Consider the following 9161-nt stretch of genomic DNA (forward strand, 5'->3'; position numbering starts at 1 on the left):
TCTGTGTGTGTGTGTGTGTGTGTGTGTGTGTGTGTGGCTGGAAAATCATACTGTTTTAGACCTTGCATATCTCACATCTCATGTTATGATTTCAACAATCATTTTACTTTGAATTTGTTGAATTCTTGGTTTGCATGGTTTCCCTGAACTAATTCATGTAATATTTTTTTTTCAGTGAAGACCCATCGTAATCGTGTTGCGTAGCCTCCTATCATACCAACACTAGCAAACCAGTTGTCAGCTTATGCTTAGACTTAGAATAATAGCAAAGCACCCACAATTTCCAACGTAAATGTCAGAAGGAGATGGAAGGCAGCGTTGCGATGTGGGTCACTGTGCTTTACATGTTCGAAGTGGAACCAAAAGCACCAGCTTTGACAGATTACATCTAATTGACCTTTAGCAAGAACACAATCCTGCAGATGCCTCGTCAAATAGATTCTGAGACTGTAGAGAGTCGAGGCTTGAATATACGATTTGGGGGACATCGGACACACACACACACAGCTATCGTATGACTTTCTCAATCATATAATGAGATCATTAAATCATGGCGCTGGGAGACATGTGTATTCTGTGTGTGTTATTGACGCATCTTGGGGCGGCTGGTCCCTCCATTTTCTCCTGAAAATGATCTGTCTTGTTGTGGTTTCTGGGAAAATGTGCAGCTGAATGACTTTTGTTGTTATTGTCGCTGCTACTGCTGCTGTTATATTTACATCTAGGGGGTTTTGCTGACGATTTAATCAAAAGCGAACTTACAAACAATCATTCACAAATTCACACAACGACGCCGGAGTCAACCACGCAGGGCGACAGCCAGCTGTTAGGGTGAGGAGTCTTGCTCAGGGACACCAGAACACTCAGCTAGGTGAAGCCGGGATCGAAATAGCAACCAGTCAACCCCCTCTACCTCCTGAACTACTCCTGCCACCCCTGCTGCTGTTGCAACTGCTGTTACTGCTGCAACGGCTGTCACTGCTGCAACGGGTCTCAATGCTTCTACTGCTGTACTGCTGCTGCTGCTACTGCTACTGCCACTACTACCCACAACTACAACGGCTGATTCCAGTGTGTCAATACAGAGCTCAGATGGTTGGCCGTGTGTCTGGCAGCGCTCCACCTGACGGACGTCAGATAGCAGTGGGGCTCACTCAGAGCTCTGTCAGTGAGCAGCACTGATAGTCTAAAATGCGTGTTTGGAGAACCCTTGCTAGTAGTTGACACCGACATGAACAATGATCACGTCTAACGTCGATTTGGCTTCTGCATGATTAATGATATGTTAAGATAGGCAACTACCAAACAAGAAGGCTTGTTCTATATTAGCCTACAGGTTCAACAAGTAATCACTTCCAATACCCAGGTGCAGGGGCGTAGCCATTATTTTATTACTGTGGTGGCCAGCTCGGGCCAGAACACTTTCAATAAGAATGATGAGTCAAAGTTAGATTAAACTAATAGTGCATATATTTCAGCTTTCTTTAGACCGTTTCTGTCCATTTTATTTATTTTTGTAATACTCGGGGGGGGGCCAGCGGGGTGGCCCCCACGTGGCTACGCCCCTGCCCAGGTGAAGATTTTACTCCCACAGAAGTATAGGCTATTGGTAGGCCTACGAGCGATCTATCGAGACTTTTCATGCACACAAAAGGTAAAGGTCTAAAGATAAATGCAGGGCACTTAAAATATATTTTTCTGCTGTGCAGAACATTTTTCAGTCTGGCACTGAAGTACCTCAGCCTTTACCTCTTCAAGTTCTGAGGTTTAGGGTCGTCTCAAAATGTATCCGATCTATGTGTGTGTCTGTGTCTGTGTGTGTGAGCGTGTGTGTGAGCGGGTGTGTGTGTGTGCGCGTGCGTGTATGTGTGTGTGCGTGTGTGTGTGTGTGTGTGCGTGAGTGAGCATGTGTGTGTGTGTGTGAGCGTGTGTGTCTGTGCCATCTCGTAGACGGACAGAAATACTCGGGGGGCTTTCCAATCGACGGCCGAAAGGAAGCTAAGTGGAGCGCTGCTTCGCTAAAAGCCATTCCAGAGACATTCTTTATCACAGCAGCTCATTTAAATAAACCTCTTTGAATTATGCAGAGTTGAGTTATTTAATTAGCTCCTTTGGTTCCCGACCAAAAGAAGTGTGGCAGTGCCAGCGTCCCATACGGACCCCGAAACAAAGGCTACTCTTTAGTCCTTCCTTCTCCATTCTGCGTGTTTCTACAACTCTCTGCTTTTGTCTGCGAACAACCCCACACACATGCAGACACACAAACACACACACACACACACACACACACACACACACACACACACACACACACACACACACACACACACACACACACACACACACACACACACACACACACACTGTCCTGTTCTAAATTAGGTTTTCCTCTCTATCTATCTCCAACAAAAGAAAGTAATTCCAAAAATTCCAGCCCTTGTCTTTCACTTCTTTGAAGCCATAAGCACAGCGAGTGTTTGGCGGTAACACAAGCCTGGTTACGTATAAGTGTTCGGGCCAACATCTGACTCCAAAGAGTTTGTTTGGAGTTGTAATCGGAACTTCATCCTGCTACGGACTTTGTGTTCTTTAGACTCATAATGAAGCGTCTTGTACCGATTTACATTAAAAAGATCAATTCCAAAACTAATTCCACGAGAATATTCAAGACTTTTATTAAGGTCAAAATAAACAATCTTGCCTGGACCAGTAGAATGTGATGAAGAGGTGCAGTGGCAGAATAATACAGATCTATAAAGAAAAGGGAAATATGGACTCAGATTCCCCTCTTTAGGTAAAACAGATTGCTTGTGTTAACTCTGACCAGGGGCGTCGGTAGCAATTGAAAACATTCGGGGCTGTAGCCCAGGAATTTGAAAACCGGGCTGATGAAATCTGCAATTGTAACGTAGTTTGAGAAGGAAAGGAAAGACCAATCGTCATGCCTGACTCACGTCGGGGCAGGCCTTCTGATTATGTTAATGTTTACGTTATGGATAGGAAAGTGCACCACATACACTAGCAGCCAAGATGAGACATTAGAAAAGCCTGTAGGTAAATAAACACTGTCATGCGCCTACCCAATTTATTCAACCGGGTTGAATTCACTGCGGGTCTCCTGAATCGGTGCAAGCAGCACTAAATAGCATATCGACCTGATGCGCTATGCATAGAGAATACAATTTGCAACATTTTGCAACAAATGATTCTAAATCTGGCCATAAATGTACACGTCAGAATTTTGCGGTTTTGCACTGGCTACAATATTGCATCTGTCAGTTGTCAAATTTGATGAACAAAATGTTAAACTTCAATAATTGTTCATAGTCAACTTATATAGTCCATTTATTTAAGCTCTCAACAGCATAACCGCCACATCTGCGGGAAAACACGGCACATGCAAAGTACATCCATGGAATCAGCCGTTCAAAGCCAGTCTGCATGATTGGTCACGTCCTAGGCTTATTAATTTATATCTCATTTTTATCTTGTTCTTTTCCCATTGGTTTTTTCAGTGGGGATGTAGCTCAGTGGTAGAGCGCATGCTTTGCATGTATGAGGCCCCGGGTTCAATCCCCGGCATCTCCAGGTGATAATTTTCATTAAAAAACATTCATTGATAAAACAAACAATAAATTCAAGCATTTATTTCATGAACTTGAAAAACAAGGCACACACAAAGCCCAAGCTCGCCGCATGCTAGTAGCCTGGGTGTTTTAAGCGTGGAACCAGCTGGATACGGAGCGGGTGAAAAACTCCTTGTGTGTGTGTGTGCATTTGTTGCATCTGTTAACTGTGACCAGGGGCGTCGCTAGCAATTGAAAACATTCGGGGCTTTAGCCCAGAAGTTAGAGTCATTTTAAAAGGGGGTTCGGGTGTTTCTCCCTCGGGAAAATTAAAAAACCGGGCTGATGAAATATGCAATTGTAACGTAGTTTGAGAAGGAAAGGAAAGACCAATCGTCATTCCTGACTCACGTCGGGGCAGGCCTTCTGAGTATGTTAATGTTTACGTTAAGGATAGGAAAGTGCACCACATACACAAGCAGCCAAGATGAGAGATTAGAAAAGCTTGTGGCCAAATAAACACTGTCATGCGCCTACCCAATGAATTCAACCGGGATGAATTCACTGCGGGTCTCCTGAATCTGTGCAAGCAGCACTAAACAGCAATATCGACCTGATGCGCTATGCATAGAGAATACAATTTGCAACATTTTGCAACAAATGATTCTAAATCTGGCCATAAATGTACACGTCAGAATTTTGCGGTTTTCACTGGCTACAATATTGCATCTGTCAGTTGTCAAATTTGCTGAACAAAATGTTAAACTTCAATAATTGTTCATAGTCAACTTATATAGTCCATTTATTTAAGCTCTCAACAGCAAAACCGCCACATCGGCGGGAAAACACGGCACACGCAAAGTACATCCATGGAATCAGCCGTTCAAAGCCAGTCTGCATGACTAGTCACGTCCAAGGCTTATTCATTTATATCTTATTTATACGATGTCCTTTTTCATTCGAGTTTCAGTGGGGTTGTAGCTCAGTGGTAGAGCGCATGCTTTGCATGTATGAGGCCCCGGGTTCAATCCCCGGCATCTCCAGGTGACAATTTTCATTAAAAAACATTCATTGATAAAACAAACAATAAATTCACGCATTTATTTCATGAACTTGAAAAACAAGGCACACGCAAAGCCCCAGCTCGCCGTGGACTCAGATTCCCCTCTTTAGGTCAAACTGATTGCATGTGTTAACTGTGACCAGGGGCGTCGCTAGCAATTGAAAACATTCGGGGCTGTAGCCCAGAAGATAGAGTCATTCTAAAAGGGGGTTCGGGTGTTTCTCCCTCGGGAAAATTTGAAAACCGGGCTGATGAAATGTGCAATTGTAACGTAGTTTGAGAAGGAAAGGGAAGACCAATCGTCATCCCTGACTCACGTCGGGGCAGGCCTTCTGAGTATGTTAATGATTACGTTAAGGATAGGAAAGTGCACCACATACACTAGCAGCCAAGATGAGAGATTAGAAAAGCCTGTAGCCAAATAAACACTGTCATGCGCCTACCCAATGAATTCAACCGGGTTGAATTCACTGCGGGTCTCCTGAATCTGTGCAAGCAGCACTAAACAGCAATATCGACCTGATGCGCTATGCATAGAGAATACAATTTGCAACATTTTGCAACAAATAATTCTAAATTTGGCCATAAATGTACACGTCAGAATTTTGCGGTTTTCACTTGCTACAATATTGCAACTGTCAGTTGTCAAATTTGCTGAACAAATTGTTAAACTTCAATAATTGATCATTGTCAACTTATATAGTCCATTTATTTAAGCTCTCAACAGCAAAACCGCCACATCGGCGGGAAAACACGGCACACGCAAAGTACATCCATGGAATCAGCCGTTCAAAGCCAGTCTGAATGACTGGTTACGTCCAAGGCTTATTCATTTATATCTAATTTATATATTGTCCTTTTTCCTTCGAGTTTCAGTGGGGATGTAGCTCAGTGGTAGAGCGCATGCTTTGCATGTATGAGGCCCCGGGTTCAATCCCCGGCATCTCCAGGTGACAATTTTCATTAAAAAACATTCATTGATAAAACAAACAATAAATTCACGTATTTATTTCATGAACTTGAAAAACAAGGCACACGCAAAGCCCCAGCTCGCCGTGGACTCAGATTCCCCTCTTTAGGTCAAACAGATTGCATGTGTTAACTGTGACCAGGGGCGTCGCTAGCAATTGAAAACATTCGGGGCTGTAGCCCAGAAGATAGAGTCATTCTAAAAGGGGGTTCGGGTGTTTCTCCCCCGGGAAAATTTGAAAACCGGGCTGATGAAATGTGCAATTGTAACGTAGTTTGAGAAGGAAAGGAAAGACCAATCGTCATCCCTGACTCACGTCGGGGCAGGCCTTCTGAGTATGTTAATGTTTACGTTAAGGATAGGAAAGTGCACCACATACACTAGCAGCCAAGATGAGAGATTAGAAAAGCCTGTAGCCAAATTGACACTGTCATGCGCCTACCCAATGAATTCAACCGGGATGAATTCACTGCGGGTCTCCTGAATCTGTGCAAGCAGCACTAAACAGCATATCGACCTGATGGGCTATGCATAGAGAATACAATTTGCAACATTTTGCAACAAATGATTCTAAATCTGGCCATAAATGTACACGTCAGAATTTTGCGATTTTGCACTGGCTACAATATTGCATCTGTCAGTTGTCAAATTTGCTGAACAAAATGTTAAACTTCAATAATTGTTCATAGTCAACTTATAAAGTCCATTTATTTAAGCTCTCAACAGCATAACCGCCACATCGGTGGGGAAAACACAGCACATGCAAAGTACATCCATGGAATCAGCCGTTCAAAGCCAGTCTGCATGATTGGTCACATCCAAGGCTTATTCATTTATAACTCATTTATATATTGTTCTTTTACCTTTGTTTTTCAGTGGGGATGTAGCTCAGTGGTAGAGCGCATGCTTTGCATGTATGAGGCCCCGGGTTCAATCCCCGGCATCTCCAGGTGACATTTTTTATTAAAAAACATTCATTGATAAAACAAACAATATATTCACGCATTTATTTCATGAACTTGAAAAACAAGGAACACGCAAATCCCAAGCTCGCCGTGGACTCAGATTTCCCTCTTTAGGTTAAACAGATTGCATGTGTTAACTGCGACCAGGGGCGTCGCTAGCAATTGAAAACATTCTGGGCTGTAGCCCAGAAGTTAGAGTCATTCTAAAAGGGGGTTTGGGTGTTTCTCCCCCGGGAAAATGTGAAAACCGGGCTGATGAAATATGCAATTGTAACATAGTTTGAGAAGGAAAGGAAAGACCAATCGTCATGCCTGACTCACGTCGGGGCAGGCCTTCTGAGTATGTTAATGTTTACGTTAAGGATAGGAAAGTGCACCACATACACTAGCAGCCAAGATGAGAGATTAGAATAGCTTGTGGCCAAATACACTGTCGTGCGCCTACCCAATGAATTCAACCGGGATGAATTCACTGCGGGTCTCCTGAATCGGTGCAAGCAGCACTAAACAGCATATTGACCTGATGCGCTATGCATAGAGAATACAATTTGCAACATTTTGCAACAAATGATTCTAAATCTGGCCATAAATGTACACGTCAGAATTTTGCAGTTTTGTACTGGCTACAATATTGCATCTGTCAGTTGTCAAATTTGCTGAACAAAATGTTAAACTTCAATAATTGTTCATAGTCAACTTATATAGTCCATTTATTTAAGCTCTCAACAGCATAACCGCCACATCTGCGGGAAAACACGGCACATGCAAAGTACATCCATGGAATCAGCCATTCAAAGCCAGTCTGCATGACTGGTCACGTCCAAGGCTTATTCTTTCATATCTTATTTATATGTTGTCCTTTTCCCACTGAATTTTAGTGGGGATGTAGCTCAGTGGTAGAGCGCATGCTTTGCATGTATGAGGCCCCGGGTTCAATCCCCGGCATCTCCAAGTGACAATTTTCATTAAAAAACATTCATTGATAAAACAAACAATAAATTCACGCAATTATTTCATGAACTTGAAAAACAAGGCACACCCAAAGCCCCAGCTCGCCGTGGACTCAGATTGCCCTCTTTAGGTCAAACAGATTGCCTGTGTTAACTGTGACCAGGGGCCTCGCTAGCAATTGAAAACATTCGGGGCTGTAGCCCAGAAAATTTGAAAACCGGGCTGATGAAATATGCAATTGTACCGTCGTTTGAGAAGGAAAGGAAAGACCAATCGTCATGCCTGACTCACGTCGGGGCAGGCCTTCTGAGTATGTTAATGTTTACGTTAAGGATAGGAAAGTGCACCACATACACTAGCAGCCAAGATGAGACATTAGAAAAGCCTGTAGGTAAATAAACACTGTCATGCGCCTACCCAATGAATTCAACCGGGTTGAATTCACTGCGGGTCTCCTGAATCTGTGCATGCAGCACTAAACAGCAATATCGACCTGATGCGCTATGCATAGAGAATACAATTTGCAAACCGCCACATCGGCAGGAAAACACGGCACACGCAAAGTACATCCATGGAATCAGCCGTTCAAAGCCAGTCTTCATGATTGGTCACGTCCAAGGCTTATTCATTTATAACTCATTTATATCTTGTTCTTTTCCATTAGAATTCCAGTGGGGATGTAGCTCAGTGGTAGAGCGCATGCTTTGCATGTATGAGGCACCGGGTTCAATCCCCGGCATCTCCAAGTGACAATTTTCATTAAAAAACATTCCTTTGATAAAACAAACAATAAATTCACGCATTTATTTCATGAACTTGAAAAACAAGGCACACGCAAAGCCCCAGCTCGCCGTGGACTCAGATTCCCCTCTTTAGGTCAAACAGATTGCATGTGTTAACTGTGACCAGGGGCCTCGCTAGCAATTGAAAACATTCGGGGCTGTAGCCCAGAAGTTAGAGTCATTTTAAAAGGGGGTTCGGGTGTTTCTCCCCCGGGAAAATTTGAAAACCGGGCTGTTGAAATATGCAATTGTAACGTAGTTTGAGAAGTAAAGAAAAGACCATTCGTCATGCCTGACTCACGTCTGGGCAGGCCTTCTGAGTATGTTAATGTTTACGTTAAGGGTAGGAAAGTGCACCACATACACTAGCAGACAAGATGAGACATTAGAAAAGCCTGTAGGCAAATAAACACTGTCGTGCGCCTACCCAATGAATTCAACCGGGTTGAATTCACTGCTGGTCTCCTGAATCTGTGCAAGCAGCACTAAACAGCATATTGACCTGATGCGCTATGCATAGAGAATACAATTTGCAAACTGCCACATCGGCGGGAAAACACGGCACACGCAAAGTACATCCATGGAATCAGCCGTTCAAAGCCAGTCTGCATGATTGGTCACGTCAAAGGCGTATTCATTTATATCTTATTTATATTTTGTTCTTTTCATTTAGTGATTCAGTGGGGATGTAGCTCAGTGGTAGAGCGCATGCTTTGCATGTATGAGGCCCCGGGTTCAATCCCCGGCATCTCCAAGTGACATTTTTCATTAAAAAACATTCATTGATAAAACAAACAATAAATTCACACATTTATTTCATGAACTTGAAAAACAAGGCACACGCAAAGTACATCAATGGAATCA

The 9161-nt window shown here is 43.2% G+C and overlaps 7 non-coding genes across 7 annotated transcripts; all 7 read left to right on the forward strand.

Annotated features, from left to right (window-relative positions):
• The first annotated feature begins 3516 nt into the window (after positions 1 to 3516).
• On the forward strand, positions 3517 to 3588 carry trnaa-ugc (transfer RNA alanine (anticodon UGC)). The gene has a single exon. It is a non-coding gene; the product is annotated as a tRNA-Ala (tRNA).
• Positions 3589 to 4537: 949 nt separating this feature from the next.
• Positions 4538 to 4609, forward strand: trnaa-ugc (transfer RNA alanine (anticodon UGC)). The gene has a single exon. It is a non-coding gene; the product is annotated as a tRNA-Ala (tRNA).
• An 897-nt stretch (positions 4610 to 5506) lies between these two features.
• trnaa-ugc (transfer RNA alanine (anticodon UGC)) lies at positions 5507 to 5578 on the forward strand. The gene has a single exon. It is a non-coding gene; the product is annotated as a tRNA-Ala (tRNA).
• Positions 5579 to 6476: 898 nt separating this feature from the next.
• trnaa-ugc (transfer RNA alanine (anticodon UGC)) lies at positions 6477 to 6548 on the forward strand. Its single transcript has one exon. It is a non-coding gene; the product is annotated as a tRNA-Ala (tRNA).
• An 895-nt stretch (positions 6549 to 7443) lies between these two features.
• On the forward strand, positions 7444 to 7515 carry trnaa-ugc (transfer RNA alanine (anticodon UGC)). The gene has a single exon. It is a non-coding gene; the product is annotated as a tRNA-Ala (tRNA).
• A 673-nt stretch (positions 7516 to 8188) lies between these two features.
• trnaa-ugc (transfer RNA alanine (anticodon UGC)) lies at positions 8189 to 8260 on the forward strand. Its single transcript has one exon. It is a non-coding gene; the product is annotated as a tRNA-Ala (tRNA).
• Positions 8261 to 8979: 719 nt separating this feature from the next.
• trnaa-ugc (transfer RNA alanine (anticodon UGC)) lies at positions 8980 to 9051 on the forward strand. Its single transcript has one exon. It is a non-coding gene; the product is annotated as a tRNA-Ala (tRNA).
• Positions 9052 to 9161: the final 110 nt, after the last annotated feature.

The sequence above is a fragment of the Gadus chalcogrammus genome, chromosome 10 (assembly GCF_026213295.1).
Source record: "Gadus chalcogrammus isolate NIFS_2021 chromosome 10, NIFS_Gcha_1.0, whole genome shotgun sequence".
Taxonomy (NCBI): domain Eukaryota; kingdom Metazoa; phylum Chordata; class Actinopteri; order Gadiformes; family Gadidae; genus Gadus; species Gadus chalcogrammus.